General features: G+C 41.3%; 7 non-coding genes across 7 annotated transcripts; all 7 read left to right on the top strand.

Moving 5' to 3' along the window:
* Nucleotides 1-5007: 5007 nt before the first annotated feature.
* trnae-cuc lies at nucleotides 5008-5079 on the top strand. The gene has a single exon. It is a non-coding gene; the product is annotated as a tRNA-Glu (tRNA).
* Nucleotides 5080-5676: 597 nt separating this feature from the next.
* Nucleotides 5677-5748, top strand: trnae-cuc. Its single transcript has one exon. It is a non-coding gene; the product is annotated as a tRNA-Glu (tRNA).
* A 7984-nt stretch (nucleotides 5749-13732) lies between these two features.
* Nucleotides 13733-13804, top strand: trnae-cuc. Its single transcript has one exon. It is a non-coding gene; the product is annotated as a tRNA-Glu (tRNA).
* A 600-nt stretch (nucleotides 13805-14404) lies between these two features.
* trnae-cuc lies at nucleotides 14405-14476 on the top strand. Its single transcript has one exon. It is a non-coding gene; the product is annotated as a tRNA-Glu (tRNA).
* A 597-nt stretch (nucleotides 14477-15073) lies between these two features.
* trnae-cuc lies at nucleotides 15074-15145 on the top strand. The gene has a single exon. It is a non-coding gene; the product is annotated as a tRNA-Glu (tRNA).
* A 597-nt stretch (nucleotides 15146-15742) lies between these two features.
* trnae-cuc lies at nucleotides 15743-15814 on the top strand. The gene has a single exon. It is a non-coding gene; the product is annotated as a tRNA-Glu (tRNA).
* Nucleotides 15815-16411: 597 nt separating this feature from the next.
* trnae-cuc lies at nucleotides 16412-16483 on the top strand. The gene has a single exon. It is a non-coding gene; the product is annotated as a tRNA-Glu (tRNA).
* Nucleotides 16484-17360: the final 877 nt, after the last annotated feature.

Genomic DNA, 17360 nt, shown 5'->3' with positions numbered 1-17360 from the left:
CAGGTTTTGTCCACTTCAGCTCGTATGTCAGGGAGCAGCCCACTCAAAAACACGTTTTTGAAATGAGCTTCCCAAAGTTCAACCACTGCTCCGGCGGCAGTGGTGCGAGCGATGCCGCTGTGTCTATCAAAAGTCTCAGAAAGCCGGTGCTGGAAGTCCTCCACCGTCTCGCCTTTATACTGCTTGGTGTTTGTCACACGTGTCATGTCAATTCTGTCTGGAAACACGGTCTCTAGTCCGGTGGAGAGATCATCCAGCAGGTCATTGTAGCCATCATTTGCTCTATTTGCGAGATTTGGATGGAGAATGACTGGATCATTGGTTGGGTCTTCGGGGAGAAGGTGTCGGATCTTTGCATACTCCATAGGCCCCCAGGCTTTACCATCAGAAGACGTCGTATTTCTGGAACAGTGGGCAGAAAAGTCTCAATGAATGCCTGAAGGGCTATGGTAAATTGTGCACCAGAGTTTTTGCACGGGGGAAGGTGGCTTGTCGCTTGTCTAATGTCTAATTCAGTCCAGGCCCTATACACCAGGCCTATTCCCCTTCCTTGTGTAGGGACTTGAATCATGGGAAATGCATCAGCTTCATCTCCGTCCTCATCAGTTTCCTCTGTGAGGCCTTGGAATTCTGGCAATTCAGCGGTCGCAGCTGCTTCAGTGCGGCGGAGGAGTGAGATGAGCTGTTCCCGTGCCCGATCGCCTCTCGTCTGTCGGGTCGTTGGTACCGTGGCTGCTCTCTTCCTCTTCCGTGTGGCGGGGGTATGATACGGGGGTGGAATGTCCGTGACCAGATCCACGATTTTCAAACTCGGATAGAGAGGAGAAAATGTGTCAGTGACATTGTTCATATCTTTTTCTTTTTTCTCTTTTTCTTTTTTCTCTTTTTTGTTAGTATCAGTCATGCTCAGAAGTGTCATCTGTTTCTGCAACTGTTTTCTCTCTCTGTTATCAGCTTCTTTCATCCACACATTAAAACATGCCTTATTATCCTCAATTTGCTCTAAGACCTCTGTTTTAATTGTTTTCTTCCCCTTCAATTTTTTCTCCTCTGTCTGTAGATCTAATTTTAGCATCCTGAGCTTCGCTACACTCAGGGAACCATTTGGCGGAAAGCCAAAGCTTTTAGACCAATAAGATAGACACCGCAAACAATCCGGTCCATATTTATGAGTCATTTCATCCACTATTGGTCCAGTTGCATCACTGGAACGGGAAATTTCGTTTCCCATAATTGATTCTTGGACTTTATAGTATACTATGTCTTTGTTCGATGTGATCGTCACCACACCGCGAGGTTATTTGTTCGGGAAACTATGCGTGAAAACCCGTAACAGCCCTCTGCGGACGAAATCAACTTAATAGTCAAATAACTTGACCTATTTAGTATGTTTTCGCCTTGTTGCAGTCTGTCTCTAAATAATCAAGAGGCTCTTTTTTGATAACGCTACACCCAGACCGTCCTGCAGGTTGTCCTTAAAGGGTCCAGAACTTGTTTAGAGTATCGTTACAACCCAGACTGTCCTGCAGGTTGTTCTTAAAGGGTCCAGCACTCACTTAGAGTATAGACTATTTGTTTTTGCTCGGGAAACTTGTATGAAAAACCCGGTGCGACCCTGCAGTCAAAATCTCTTAAATATTTAACTATTTAATTTACTCTGCAGTCCGCCTCTTCTGCCAGTTCTCTTACTGGTCTTGTCCGTCAATTAATTGTCTTATCACCATATGAGAATTCAATCATAAATATGTCCCTGTCTGCCAAAAGATGTCATTCATAACCTCAGTTATGTTTTTGTTACCCAAAATGACCAACAACACACATCTAAATACTCAGTCTCAAAAGTCAGAATAAGTTTCATTTGTTTGTATAACACACTAATGATTTTTGCAATTATTCATTTTGATATAATTGACCAGATATTGATTTTACAATCCAATTAAATTGTTTAATTTGGATCTTACCCGTGCTGCCAGAAATCTCTTCCTGTTCGTTTTACGGAGTGGAAAAACAGCTTGGAGTCCTCCGCGGTCCTGGCCTCCTTCTCTCTGAAAATGTTTTTATTTTGAGGTATAGAAGCAGGCTGATCGTTGATCTCCTGGTTTGCAAAACCCCAGGCCCACGGAGTCCTCCGTGCCGCTGTTCACAACCGTCCTGCTCTAGACAACGCCAAAATGTGGTGGAAGTTTTCTATGAAGCAGCAGAGTAAACAAATATCAATGATAAAAATGAAAACGAATAAAGACTGTTTGAGATTTTAAACCAAAGTCTGGTCTTTGAGCATTTATTATATTTTGCAAAATATGAGAATACAGATTCAAAGGTACATGCAGTACAACTGAATGAGCATTACTAAACTAAAATCTAAACATCACATCATCATATAGTCAAAACCTCTCTCAAGCCACCCCTCTAACTTTATCTTTTAGCCTGGCCATAGTTGAAAAGAGGACATCACCAAAAAGTCAAACCATCCTCACCTTCCTCCCTGCTCTCTGTTCCCAACATTAGTCTAAACAATAGTTTATCTCAGGAGGCAGTAGGAAACATGGTTTGTGGCCTTCTCGACTTTGTCTGCTAAAAAGTTAAACAAAATGAGAAGCTAAAGTTTCTTAAACAAAAACCACTAGGCTAAGAGTTCATGGCTGCAGATGTCCCTCTCTGGCCTTTAAGAGTCTAAGAGGAAGGAACAGCATTTTTGTGGAGGTTTAAAACAATCTTTAAGCAAATGGTTATAATCATTAATCAATAATGGTTAAAATAAAATTTGCCACCACACTCTCTCCCCTTGTTTTGTCACCACTGTGTCTGTGGTGTGTGTATGTGTGTTTGTCCCCACTGTGTGTTGGGTGTCTGTATGTGTGTTTTACAAACTCTCCTGGAAGTAGGTCATGGGGCGTGGCTGGAAACCCACTTCTCTGCGAAGCTGCTGGCAATCCCACTGATACTTACCTGCACAGCTGCTTCCAATTCAACTCACCAAACCTGCAGTATTTATTCCTGGGCTTGGCTCTCCTTGGTGCCAGATTGTTGGACCTATCAGTGCGGTAACTAGGCTCCAAAGTTGAACTCAGTCAGTCAGTCAGTCAGTCAGTCAGTCAGTCAGTCAGTTAGTTTTTGTCTTTGAGTTGTTTCCTTGTGTTTTTTGCTAAATTCCTGTTTTTTGTTTTGTTCCTGTTCAGACCTACACCGTGAGACCTGCTGCCGTTGTGTACCTTGTTGCCAGCTCTACTCAATCCTTCACTCCAACCTTCTAGTTTGGATTGCTGCATGGAAGTTTTGGACATTCCTCTGCCTGCCTACCCCCAGCCTCTATCCAGCCCAGAGCCGACCTACCCCGTGTTTTCTTTCCTTGGACACCTAAAGAACTGAACTAACATTAAAACTATTTCTGTTAATCGTGCTCCTAGTCTGTGTTGATTTATCTGTCTACTGGGTCAGAGCCAAAGCCTAACAATTTTCCTCCGGTGGTTCATTCCATAAATATTGAACGGTCCCTAACAATTCTTTTCCATCTTCCAAACAGTAACTTAACCAATAAACAACTTTTTTTGTACCTGAAAACCAATGTATGTGGGTGTCAAGTGATGTTATTGATGGATTCAGGTCCAAATTTTGACATTTTAGTGCAAAGTAAAGGTGCATAACTAATAATTGCTTTCAAATAACCTGGTGCGATGCAAGGCCAACTAGTCAAGGAACAGCAAGAGACTTGGTATTTTATGACTAAATTACAAACCAACTACGTGACAGCGGTGTAATCTGTCATGTCCTGCCTCCTGCAGCTCTATCCAGGCGCCAATCCTTGCCTAAGACAAACTGAGTAACTCCAATAAATGGAAAGGCAACTCACCTCTACAAAAATAATTTCTATTGACACGACTCCCTGATGGTCTAGTGGCTAGGATTCAATGGTCTCGCTGCCGTGGCCTGGGTTCAATTCCCGGTCAGGGAATGGCCAGAACTTGAAAGATGCAGACTAACCACATGCATAAGTTTTGGGACAGGTTTTTCATTGCTTCATTTAGATTTGTCTATTATTCCTCATTAGGTTAACAACCCAGACACTCTTTAGGACTACTATTTCCTTTAAATCTGACCCCCGATAGCGCCTGTAACCTTTTGTTGTCATTGATGGGCCATAAACACTTCATCTGCCTCTATCTCAATGACCATTCTTTTCCATCTTTTATACAGTAACTAAACCCCCTAAACAACTTTGTTTACCTGAAAACCAATGTATGTGGATGTCAAGTAATATTATTGATGAATTTAGATCAAAATGTTGCGATTTTAGTGCAAAGCAAAGGTGCATAACTAATGATTGTTTTATACTAACCTGGAGCGATGCAAGGCAGGGGTAGCCAACTAGTCAAGGAACAGCAAAAGATTTGGTATTTTATGACCAAATTACAAACCGACTACGTGACAACGGTGTAATCTGTCATGCCATCTTTTAGTTATTACCTAAACCCCTAAACAACTTGTTTTACCTGAAAACCAGGGGGTGTCAAGTAATATCATTGGTGAAATCAGGTCAAAATTTTGATATTTGATATTTATTTGCGACAGCGCCTGTATCCTTTTGTTGTTATTGATGGGCTTCATCTGCCTCGATCTAAATCACAGTTCTTTTCCATCTTTTAATTATTAACTAAACCCCTAAACAACTTGTTTTACCTGAAAACCAGTGCATGTGGGTGTCAAGTAATATCATTGGTGAAATCAGGTCAAAATTGTTATATTTTAGTGCAAAGGTGCAAAACTAATGATTGTTTTCTACTAACTTGGAGTGATGCAAGGCAGGGGTTGCCAACTGGTCATGGAACAACAAGAGACTTGGTATTTTATGACTAAATTATGAACCGACTACTTGACAGCGGTGTAATCTGTAATGTCCTGCCTCCTGCAGCTCTATCCAGGCGCCATTCCTCACCTAAAACAAACTGAGGAATTCCAGTAAGTGGAAAGGCAATTCACCTCTACAAAAATAATGTCTATTGACAAGATTCCCTGATGGTCTAGTGGCTAGGATTCGGCGCTCTCACCGCCGCGGCCCGGGTTCGATTCCCGGTCAGGGAATGTCCAGTTCTTGGAAGATACAGGTTAACCACTTGAAAAAGTATGTTTTGGGACAGGTTTTTCATTCACTGATTTAGATTTGTCTAATTCTTCCTCATTAGGTTAAGAACCCCGACACTCTTTAGGATGACTATTTCCTTTAAATCTGATCTGCGACAGCGCCTGTATCCTTTTGTTGTTATTGATGGGCTTCATCTGCCTCGATCTAAATCACAGTTCTTTTCCATCTTTTAATTATTAACTAAACCCCTAAACAACTTGTTTTACCTGAAAACCAGTGCATGTGGGTGTCAAGTAATATCATTGGTGAAATCAGGTCAAAATTGTTATATTTTAGTGCAAAGGTGCAAAACTAATGATTGTTTTCTACTAACTTGGAGTGATGCAAGGCAGGGGTTGCCAACTGGTCATGGAACAACAAGAGACTTGGTATTTTATGACTAAATTATGAACCGACTACTTGACAGCGGTGTAATCTGTAATGTCCTGCCTCCTGCAGCTCTATCCAGGCGCCATTCCTCACCTAAAACAAACTGAGGAATTCCAGTAAGTGGAAAGGCAATTCACCTCTACAAAAATAATGTCTATTGACAAGATTCCCTGATGGTCTAGTGGCTAGGGTTCGGCGCTCTCACCGCCGCGGCCTGGGTTTGATTCCCGGTCAGGGAATGTCCAGTTCTTGGAAGATACAGGTTAACCACTTGAAAAAGTATGTTTTGGGACAGGTTTTTCATTCACTGATTTAGATTTGTCTAATTCTTCCTCATTAGGTTAAGAACCCCGACACTCTTTAGGATGACTATTTCCTATAAATCTGATCTGGGCGACAGCGCCTGTATCCTTTTTGTTGTTATTGATGGGCTTCATCTGCCTCGATCTAAATCACAGTTCTTTTCCATCTTTTAATTATTAACTAAACCCCTAAACAACTTGTTTTACCTGAAAACCAGTGCATGTGGGTGTCAAGTAATATCATTGGTGAAATCAGGTCAAAATTGTTATATTTTAGTGCAAAGGTGCAAAACTAATGATTGTTTTCTACTAACTTGGAGTGATGCAAGGCAGGGGTTGCCAACTGGTCATGGAACAACAAGAGACTTGGTATTTTATGACTAAATTATGAACCGACTACTTGACAGCGGTGTAATCTGTAATGTCCTGCCTCCTGCAGCTCTATCCAGGCGCCATTCCTCACCTAAAACAAACTGAGGAATTCCAGTAAGTGGAAAGGCAATTCACCTCTACAAAAATAATGTCTATTGACAAGATTCCCTGATGGTCTAGTGGCACGGATTCGTGCGGCTCACCGCGGCCCGGGTTCGATTCCCGGTCAGGGAATGTCCAGTTCTTGGAAGATACAGGTTAACCAACTTGAAAAAGTATGTTTTGGGACAGGGTTTTTCATTCACTGATTTAGATTTGTCTAATTCTTCCTCATTAGGTTAAGAACCCCGACACTCTTTAGGATGACTATTTCCTTTAAATCTGATCTGCGACAGGCCTCTGTATCCTTTTGTTGTTATTGATGGGCTTCATCTGCCTCGATCTAAATCACAGTTCTTTTCCATCTTTTAATTATTAACTAAACCCCTAAACAACTTGTTTTACCTGAAAACCAGTGCATGTGGGTGTCAAGTAATATCATTGGTGAAATCAGGTCAAAATTGTTATATTTTTAAGTGCAAAGGTGCAAAACTAATGATTGTTTTCTACTAACTTGGAGTGATGCAAGGCAGGGGTTGCCAACTGGTCAAGGGAACAACAAGAGACTTGGTATTTTATGACTAAATTATGAACCGACTACTTGACAGCGGTGTAATCTGTAATGTCCTGCCTCCTGCAGCTCTATCCAGGCGCCATTCCTCACCTAAAACAAACTGAGGAATTCCAGTAAGTGGAAAGGCAATTCACCTCTACAAATAATAATGTCTATTGACAAGATTCCCTGATGGTCTAGTGGGCTACGATTGCGCTCTCACCGGCCCGGTCCGGTTCGATTCCCGGTCAGGGAATGTCCAGTTCTTGGAAGATACAGGTTAACCACTTGAAAAAGTATGTTTTGGGACAGGTTTTTCATTCACTGATTTAGATTTGTCTAATTCTTCCTCATTAGGTTAAGAACCCCGACACTCTTTAGGATGACTATTTCCTTTAAATCTGATCTGCGACAGCGCCTGTATCCTTTTGTTGTTATTGATGGGCTTCATCTGCCTCGATCTAAATCACAGTTCTTTTCCATCTTTTAATTATTAACTAAACCCCTAAACAACTTGTTTTACCTGAAAACCAGTGCATGTGGGTGTCAAGTAATATCATTGGTGAAATCAGGTCAAAATTGTTATATTTTAGTGCAAAGGTGCAAAACTAATGATTGTTTTCTACTAACTTGGAGTGATGCAAGGCAGGGTTGGCCAACTGGTCTGGAACAACAAGAGACTTGGTATTTTATGACTAAATTATGAACCGACTACTTGAGGCGGTGTAATCTGTAATGTCCTGCCTCCTGCAGCTCTATCCAGGCGCATTCCTCACCTAAAACAAACTGAGGAATTCCAGTAAGTGGAAAGGCAATTCACCTCTACAAAAATAATGTCTATTGACAAGATTCCCTGATGGTCTAGTGGCTAGTGATTGCGCTCTCACCGCCCCGCGGTCCGGGTTCGATTCCCCGTCGGGAATGTCCAGTTCTTGGAAGATACAGGTTAACCACTTGAAAAAGTATGTTTTGGGACAGGTTTTTCATTCAACTGATTTAGATTTGTCTAATTCTTCCTCATTAGGTTAAGAACCCCGACACTCTTTAGGATGACTATTTCCTTTTAAATCTGATCTGCGATAGCGCCTGTATCCCTTTTGTTGTTATTGATGGGCTTCATCTGCCTCGATCTAAATCACAGTTCTTTTCCATCTTTTAAATATTAACTAAACCCTTAAACAACTTGTTTTAACTGAAAACCAGTGCATGTGGGTGTCAAGTAATATCATTGGTGAAATCAGGTCAAAATTGTTATATTTTAGTGCAAAGGCGCAAAACTAATGATTGTTTTCTACTAACTTGGAGTGATGCAAGGCAGGGGTTGCCAACTGGTCATGAGAACAACAAGAGACTTGGTATTTTATGACTAAATTATGAACCGACTACTTGACAGGTAATCGGTGTAATCTTATCCTCCTGCAGCTCTATCCGAGGCGGCATTCCTCACCTAAAACAAACTGAGGAATTCCAGTAAGTGGAAAGGCAATTCACCTCTACAAAAATAATGTCTATTGACAAGATTCCCTGATGGTCTAGTGGCTAGGATTCGGGCCCTCTCACCGCTGCGGCCGGGTTCGATTCCCGGTCAGGGAATGTCCAGTTCTTGGAAGATACAGGTTAACCACTTGAAAAAGTATGTTTTGGGGGACAGGTTTTCATTCACTGATTTAGATTTGTCTAATTCTTCCTCATTAGGTTAAGAACCCCGACACTCTTTAGGATGACTATTTCCTTTAAATCTGATCTGCGACAGCGCCTGTATCCTTTTGTTGTTATTGATGGGCTTCATCTGCCTCGATCTAAATCACAGTTCTTTTCCATCTTTTAATTATTAACTAAACCCCTAAACAACTTGTTTTACCTGAAAACCAGTGCATGTGGGTGTCAAGTAATATCATTGGTGAAATCAGGTCAAAATTGTTATATTTTAGTGCAAAGGTGCAAAACTAATGATTGTTTTCTACTAACTTGGAGTGATGCAAGGCAGGGGTTGCCAACTGGTCATGGAACAACAAGAGACTTGGTATTTTATGACTAAATTATGAACCGACTACTTGACAGCGGTGTAATCTGTAATGTCCTGCCTCCTGCAGCTCTATCCAGGCGCCATTCCTCACCTAAAACAAACTGAGGAATTCCAGTAAGTGGAAAGGCAATTCACCTCTACAAAAATAATGTCTATTGACAAGATTCCCTGATGGTCTAGTGGCTACGATTCGGCGCTCTCACCGCTGCGGCCCGGGTTCGATTCCCAGTCAGGGAATGTCCAGTTCTTGGAAGATACAGGTTAACCACTTGAAAAAGTATGTTTTGGGACAGGTTTTTCATTCACTGATTTAGATTTGTCTAATTCTTCCTCATTAGGTTAAGAACCCCGACACTCTTTAGGATGACTATTTCCTTTAAATCTGATCTGCGACAGCGCCTGTATCCTTTTGTTGTTATTGATGGGCTTCATCTGCCTCGATCTAAATCACAGTTCTTTTCCATCTTTTAATTATTAACTAAACCCCTAAACAACTTGTTTTACCTGAAAACCAGTGCATGTGGGTGTCAAGTAATATCATTGGTGAAATCAGGTCAAAATTGTTATATTTTAGTGCAAAGGTGCAAAACTAATGATTGTTTTCTACTAACTTGAGTGCAAGGCAGGCAGGGTTGCCAACTGGTCATGGAACAACAAGAGACTTGGTATTTTATGACTAAATTATGAACCGACTACTTGACAGCGGTGTAATCTGTAATGTCCTGCCTCCTGCAGCTCTATCCAGGCGCCATTCCTCACCTAAAACAAACTGAGGAATTCCAGTAAGTGGAAAGGCAATTCACCTCTACAAAAATAATGTCTATTGACAAGATTCCCTGATGGTCTAGTGGCTAGGATTCGGGGGCTCCTTTAGCCCGCGCGGCCCGGTTCGATTCCCGGTCAGGGAATGTCCAGTTCTTGGAAGATACAGGTTAAACCACACTGAAAAGTATGTTTTGGGACAGGTTTTCATTCACTGATTTAGATTTGTCTAATTCTTCCTCATTAGGTTAAGAACCCCGACACTCTTTAGGATGACTATTTCCTTTAAATCTGATCTGCGACAGCGCCTGTATCCTTTTGTTGTTATTGATGGGCTTCATCTGCCTCGATCTAAATCACAGTTCTTTTCCATCTTTTAATTATTAACTAAACCCCTAAACAACTTGTTTTACCTGAAAACCAGTGCATGTGGGTGTCAAGTAATATCATTGGTGAAATCAGGTCAAAATTGTTATATTTTAGTGCAAAGGTGCAAAACTAATGATTGTTTTCTACTAACTTGGAGTGATGCAAGGCAGGGGTTGCCAACTGGTCATGGAACAACAAGAGACTTGGTATTTTATGACTAAATTATGAACCGACTACTTGACAGCGGTCTGTAATCTGTAATGTTCTGCCTCCTGCAGCTCTATCCCGACGGCGCCATTCCTCACCTAAAACAAACTGAGGAATTCCAGTAAGTGGAAAGGCAATTCACCTCTACAAAAATAATGTCTATTGACAAGATTCCCTGATGGTCTAGTGGCTAGGATTCGGCGCTCTCACGCGCGGCGCAGCCCCGGTTCGATTCCCGGTCAGGGAATGTCCAGTTCTTGGAAGATACAGGTTAACCACTTGAAAAAGTATGTTTTGGGACAGGTTTTTCATTCACTGATTTAGATTTGTCTAATTCTTCCTCATTAGGTTAAGAACCCCGACACTCTTTAGGATGACTATTTCCTTTAAATCTGATCTGCGCGACAGCGCCTGTATCCTTTTGTTGTTATTGATGGGCTTCATCTGCCTCGATCTAAATCACAGTTCTTTTCCATCTTTTAATTATTAAATAAAACCCTAAACAACTTGTTTTACCTGAAAACCAGTGCATGTGGGTGTCAAGTAATATCATTGGTGAAATCAGGTCAAAATTGTTATATTTTTAGTGCAAAGGTGCAAAACTAATGATTGTTTTCTACTAACTTGGAGTGATGCAAGGCCGGGGTTGCCAACTGGTCAAGGAAAAACAACAAGAGACTTGGTATTTTATGACTAAATTATGAACCGACTACTTGACAGCGGTGTAATCTGTAATGTCCTGCCTCCTGCAGCTCTATCCAGGCGCATGCACTCCTCACCTAAAACAAACTGAGGAATTCCAGTAAGTGGAAAGGCAATTCACCTCTACAAAAATAATGTCTATTGACAAGATTCCCTGATGGTCTAGTGGCTAGGATTCGGGCTCTACACGCCGCGCCCGGGTTCGATTCCCGGTCAGGGAATGTCCAGTTCTTGGAAGATACAGGTTAACCACTTGAAAAAGTATGTTTTGGGACAGGGTTTTTCATTCACTGATTTAGATTTGTCTAATTCTTCCTCATTAGGTTAAGAACCCCGACACTCTTTAGGATGACTATTTCCTTTAAATCTGATCTGCGACAGCGCCTGTATCCTTTTGGTTGTTATTGATGGGCTTCATCTGCCTCGATCTAAATCACAGTTCTTTTCCATCTTTTAATTATTAACTAAACCCCTAAACAACTTGTTTTACCTGAAAACCAGTGCATGTGGGTGTCAAGTAATATCATTGGTGAAATCAGGTCAAAATTGTTATATTTTAATGCAAAGGTGCAAAACTAATGATTGTTTTCTACTAACTTGGAGTGATGCAAGGCAGGGGTTGCCAACTGGTCAAGGAACAACAAGAGACTTGGTATTTTATGACTAAATTATGAACCGACTACTTGACAGCGTTGTAATCTGTAATGTCCTGCCTCCTGCCGCTCTATCCAGACGCCGCTTCCTCACCTAAAACAAACTGAGGAATTCCAGTAAGTGGAAAGGCAATTCACCTCTACAAAAATAATGTCTATTGACAAGATTCCTGCGATGGTCTAGTGGCTAGGATTGCGGGCTCTCACCGCGCTGGCCGGGTTCGATTCCCGGTCAGGGAATGTCCAGTTCTTGGAAGATACAGGTTAACCACTTGAAAAAGTATGTTTTGGGACAGGTTTTTCATTCACTGATTTAGATTTGTCTAATTCTTCCTCATTAGGTTAAGAAACCCGACACTCTTTAGGATGACTATTTCCTTTAAATCTGATCTCTGCGACAGCGCCTGTATCCTTTGTTGTTATTGATGGGCTTCATCTGCCTCGATCTAAATCACAGTTCTTTTCCATCTTTTAATTATTAACTAAACCCCTAAACAACTTGTTTTACCTGAAAACCAGTGCATGTGGGTGTCAAGTAATATCATTGGTGAAATCAGGTCAAAATTGTTATATTTTTGATGCAAAGGTGCAAAACTAATGATTGTTTTCTACTAACTTGGAGTGATGCAAGGCAGGGGTTGCCAACTGGTCATGGAACAACAAGAGACTTGGTATTTTATGACTAAATTATGAACCGACTACTTGACAGCGGTGTAATCTGTAATGTCCTGCCTCCTGCAGCTCTATCCAGGCGCCATTCCTCACCTAAAACAAACTGAGGAATTCCAGTAAGTGGAAAGGCAATTCACCTCTACAAAAATAATGTCTATTGACAAGATTCCCTGATGGTCTAGTGGCTACGATTCGGCGCTCTCACCGCTGTGGCCCGGGTTCGATTCCCAGTCAGGGAATGTCCAGTTCTTGGAAGATACAGGTTAACCACTTGAAAAAGTATGTTTTGGGACAGGTTTTTCATTCACTGATTTAGATTTGTCTAATTCTTCCTCATTAGGTTAAGAACCCCGACACTCTTTAGGATGACTATTTCCTTTAAATCTGATCTGCGACAGCGCCTGTATCCTTTTGTTGTTATTGATGGGCTTCATCTGCCTCGATCTAAATCACAGTTCTTTTCCATCTTTTAATTATTAACTAAACCCCTAAACAACTTGTTTTACCTGAAAACCAGTGCATGTGGGTGTCAAGTAATATCATTGGTGAAATCAGGTCAAAATTGTTATATTTTAGTGCAAAGGTGCAAAACTAATGATTGTTTTCTACTAACTTGGAGTGATGCAAGGCAGGGGTTGCCAACTGGTCATGGAACAACAAGAGACTTGGTATTTTATGACTAAATTATGAACCGACTACTTGACAGCGGTGTAATCTGTAATGTCCTGCCTCCTGCAGCTCTATCCAGGCGCCATTCCTCACCTAAAACAAACTGAGGAATTCCAGTAAGTGGAAAGGCAATTCACCTCTACAAAAATAATGTCTATAGACAAGATTCCCTGATGGTCTAGTGGCTAGGATTTGGCGCTCTCACCGCCGCAGCCCCGGTTCGATTCCCGGTCAGGGAATATCCAGTTCTTGGAAGATACAGGTTAACCACTTGAAAAAGTATGTTTGGGACAGGTTTTTCATTCACTGATTTAGATTTGTCTAATTCTTCCTCATTAGGTTAAGAACCCCGACACTCTTTAGGATGACTATTTCCTTTAAATCTGATCTGCGACAGCGCCTGTATCCTTTTGTTGTTATTGATGGGCTTCATCTGCCTCGATCTAAATCACAGTTCTTTTCCATCTTTTAATTATTAACTAAACCCCTAAACAACTTGTTTTACCTGAAAACCAGTGCATGTGGGTGTCAAGTAATATCATTGGTGAAATCAGGTCAAAATTGTTATATTTTAGTGCAAAGGTGCAAAACTAATGATTGTTTTCTACTAACTTGGAGTGATGCAAGGCAGGGGTTGCCAACTGGTCATGGAACAACAAGAGACTTGGTATTTTATGACTAAATTATGAACCGACTACTTGACAGCGGTGTAATCTGTAATGTCCTGCCTCCTGCAGCTCTATCCAGGCGCCATTCCTCACCTAAAACAAACTGAGGAATTCCAGTAAAATTGGAAAGGCAATTCACCTCTACAAAAATAATGTCTATTGACAAGATTCCCTGATGGTCTAGTGGCTAGGATTCGGCGCTCTCACCACCGCGGCCCGGGTTCGATTCCCGGTCAGGGAATGTCCAGTTCTTGGAAGATACAGGTTAACCACTTGAAAAAGTATGTTTTGGGACAGGTTTTTCATTCACTGATTTAGATTTGTCTAATTCTTCCTCATTAGGTTAAGAACCCCGACACTCTTTAGGATGACTATTTCCTTTAAATCTGATCTGCGACAGCGCCTGTATCCTTTTTTGGTTGTTATTGATGGGCTTCATCTGCCTCGATCTAAATCACAGTTCTTTTCCATCTTTTAATTATTAACTAAACCCCTAAACAACTTGTTTTACCTGAAAACCAGTGCATGTGGGTGTCAAGTAATATCATTGGTGAAATCAGGTCAAAAATTGTTATATTTTAGTGCAAAGGTGCAAAACTAATGATTGTTTTCTACTAACTTGGAGTGATGCAAGGAGGGGTTGCCAACTGGTCATGGAACAACAAGAGACTTGGTATTTTATGACTAAATTATGAACCGACTACTTGACAGCGGTGTAATCTGTAATGTCCTGCCTCCTGCAGCTCTATCCAGGCGCCATTCCTCACCTAAAACAAACTGAGGAATTCCAGTAAGTGGAAAGGCAATTCACCTCTACAAAAATAATGTCTATTGACAAGATTCCCTGATGGTCTAGTGGCTAGGATTCGGCGCTCTCACCGCTGCGGCCCGGGTTCGATTCCCGGTCAGGGAATGTCCAGTTCTTGGAAGATACAGGTTAACCACTTGAAAAAGTATGTTTTGGGACAGGTTTTTCATTCACTGATTTAGATTTGTCTAATTCTTCCTCATTAGGTTAAGAACCCCGACACTCTTTAGGATGACTATTTCCTTTAAATCTGATCTGCGACAGCGCCTGTATCCTTTTGTTGTTATTGATGGGCTTCATCTGCCTCGATCTAAATCACAGTTCTTTTCCATCTTTTAATTATTAACTAAACCCCTAAACAACTTGTTTTACCTGAAAACCAGTGCATGTGGGTGTCAAGTAATATCATTGGTGAAATCAGGTCAAAATTGTTATATTTTAGTGCAAAGGTGCAAAACTAATGATTGTTTTCTACTAACTTGGAGTGATGCAAGGCAGGGGTTGCCAACTGGTCAAGGAACAACAAGAGACTTGGTATTTTATGACTAAATTATGAACCGACTACTTGACAGCGGTGTAATCTGTAATGTCCTGCCTCCTGCAGCTCTATCCAGGCGCCATTCCTCACCTAAAACAAACTGAGGAATTCCAGTAAGTGGAAAGGCAATTCACCTCTACAAAAATAATTTCTATAGACAAGATTCCCTGATGGTCTAGTGGCTAGGATTCGGCGCTCTCACCGCCGCAGCCCGGGTTCGATTCCCGGTCAGGGAATGTCCAGTTCTTGGAAGATACAGGTTAACCACTTGAAAAAGTATGTTTTGGGACAGGTTTTTCATTCACTGATTTAGATTTGTCTAATTCTTCCTCATTAGGTTAAGAACCCCGACACTCTTTAGGATGACTATTTCCTTTAAATCTGATCTGCGACAGCGCCTGTATCCTTTTGTTGTTATTGATGGGCTTCATCTGCCTCGATCTAAATCACAGTTCTTTTCCATCTTTTAATTATTAACTAAACCCCTAAACAACTTGTTTTACCTGAAAACCAGTGCATGTGGGTGTCAAGTAATATCATTGGTGAAATCAGGTCAAAATTGTTATATTTTAATGCAAAGGTGCAAAACTAATGATTGTTTTCTACTAACTTGGAGTGATGCAAGGCAGGGGTTGCCAACTGGTCATGGAACAACAAGAGACTTGGTATTTTATGACTAAATTATGAACCGACTACTTGACAGCGGTGTAATCTGTAATGTCCTGCCTCCTGCAGCTCTATCCAGGCGCCATTCCTCACCTAAAACAAACTGAGGAATTCCAGTAAGTGGAAAGGCAATTCACCTCTACAAAAATAATGTCTATTGACAAGATTCCCTGATGGTCTAGTGGCTAGGATTCGGCGCTCTCACCGCCGCGGCCCGGGTTCGATTCCCGGTCAGGGAATGTCCAGTTCTTGGAAGATACAGGTTAACCACTTGAAAAAGTATGTTTTGGGACAGGTTTTTCATTCACTGATTTAGATTTGTCTAATTCTTCCTCATTAGGTTAAGAACCCCGACACTCTTTAGGATGACTATTTCCTTTAAATCTGATCTGCGACAGCGCCTGTATCCTTTTGTTGTTATTGATGGGCTTCATCTGCCTCGATCTAAATCACAGTTCTTTTCCATCTTTTAATTATTAACTAAACCCCTAAACAACTTGTTTTACCTGAAAACCAGTGCATGTGGGTGTCAAGTAATATCATTGGTGAAATCAGGTCAAAATTGTTATATTTTAATGCAAAGGTGCAAAACTAATGATTGTTTTCTACTAACTTGGAGTGATGCAAGGCAGGGGTTGCCAACTGGTCAAGGAACAACAAGAGACTTGGTATTTTATGACTAAATTATGAACCGACTACTTGACAGCGGTGTAATCTGTAATGTCCTGCCTCCTGCAGCTCTATCCAGGCGCCATTCCTCACCTAAAACAAACTGAGGAATTCCAGTAAGTGGAAAGGCAATTCACCTCTACAAAAATAATGTCTATTGACAAGATTCCCTGATGGTCTAGTGGCTAGGATTCGGTGCTCTCACCGCCGCGGCCCGGGTTCGATTCCCGGTCAGGGAATGTCCAGTTCTTGGAAGATACAGGTTAACCACTTGAAAAAGTATGTTTTGGGACAGGTTTTTCATTCACTGATTTAGATTTGTCTAATTCTTCCTCATTAGGTTAAGAACCCCGACACTCTTTAGGATGACTATTTCCTTTAAATCTGATCTGCGACAGCGCCTGTATCCTTTTGTTGTTATTGATGGGCTTCATCTGCCTCGATCTAAATCACAGTTCTTTTCCATCTTTTAATTATTAACTAAACCCCTAAACAACTTGTTTTACCTGAAAACCAGTGCATGTGGGTGTCAAGTAATATCATTGGTGAAATCAGGTCAAAATTGTTATATTTTAGTGCAAAGGTGCAAAACTAATGATTGTTTTCTACTAACTTGGAGTGATGCAAGGCAGGGGTTGCCAACTGGTCAAGGAACAACAAGAGACTTGGTATTTTATGACTAAATTATGAACCGACTACTTGACAGCGGTGTAATCTGTAATGTCCTGCCTCCTGCAGCTCTATCCAGGCGCCATTCCTCACCTAAAACAAACTGAGGAATTCCAGTAAGTGGAAAGGCAATTCACCTCTACAAAAATAATGTCTATTGACAAGATTCCCTGATGGTCTAGTGGCTAGGATTTGGCGCTTCACTGTCAGCGGCCCGGTTTCGATTCCGGCTCAGGGAATGTCCAGTTCTTGGAAGATACAGGTTAACCACTTGAAAAAGTATGTTTTGGGACAGGTTTTTCATTCACTGATTTAGATTTGTCTAATTCTTCCTCATTAGGTTAAGAACCCCGACACTCTTTAGGATGACTATTTCCTTTAAATCTGATCTGCGACAGCGCCTGTATCCTTTTGTTGTTATTGATGGGCTTCATCTGCCTCGATCTA

This window comes from Perca fluviatilis, chromosome 13 (genome assembly GCF_010015445.1).
Source record: "Perca fluviatilis chromosome 13, GENO_Pfluv_1.0, whole genome shotgun sequence".
In the NCBI taxonomy this organism is placed as follows: Eukaryota; Metazoa; Chordata; class Actinopteri; order Perciformes; family Percidae; genus Perca; species Perca fluviatilis.
Note: the sequence above shows the minus strand (reverse complement) of the source record. Positions and strands in the feature narration are given on the sequence as shown.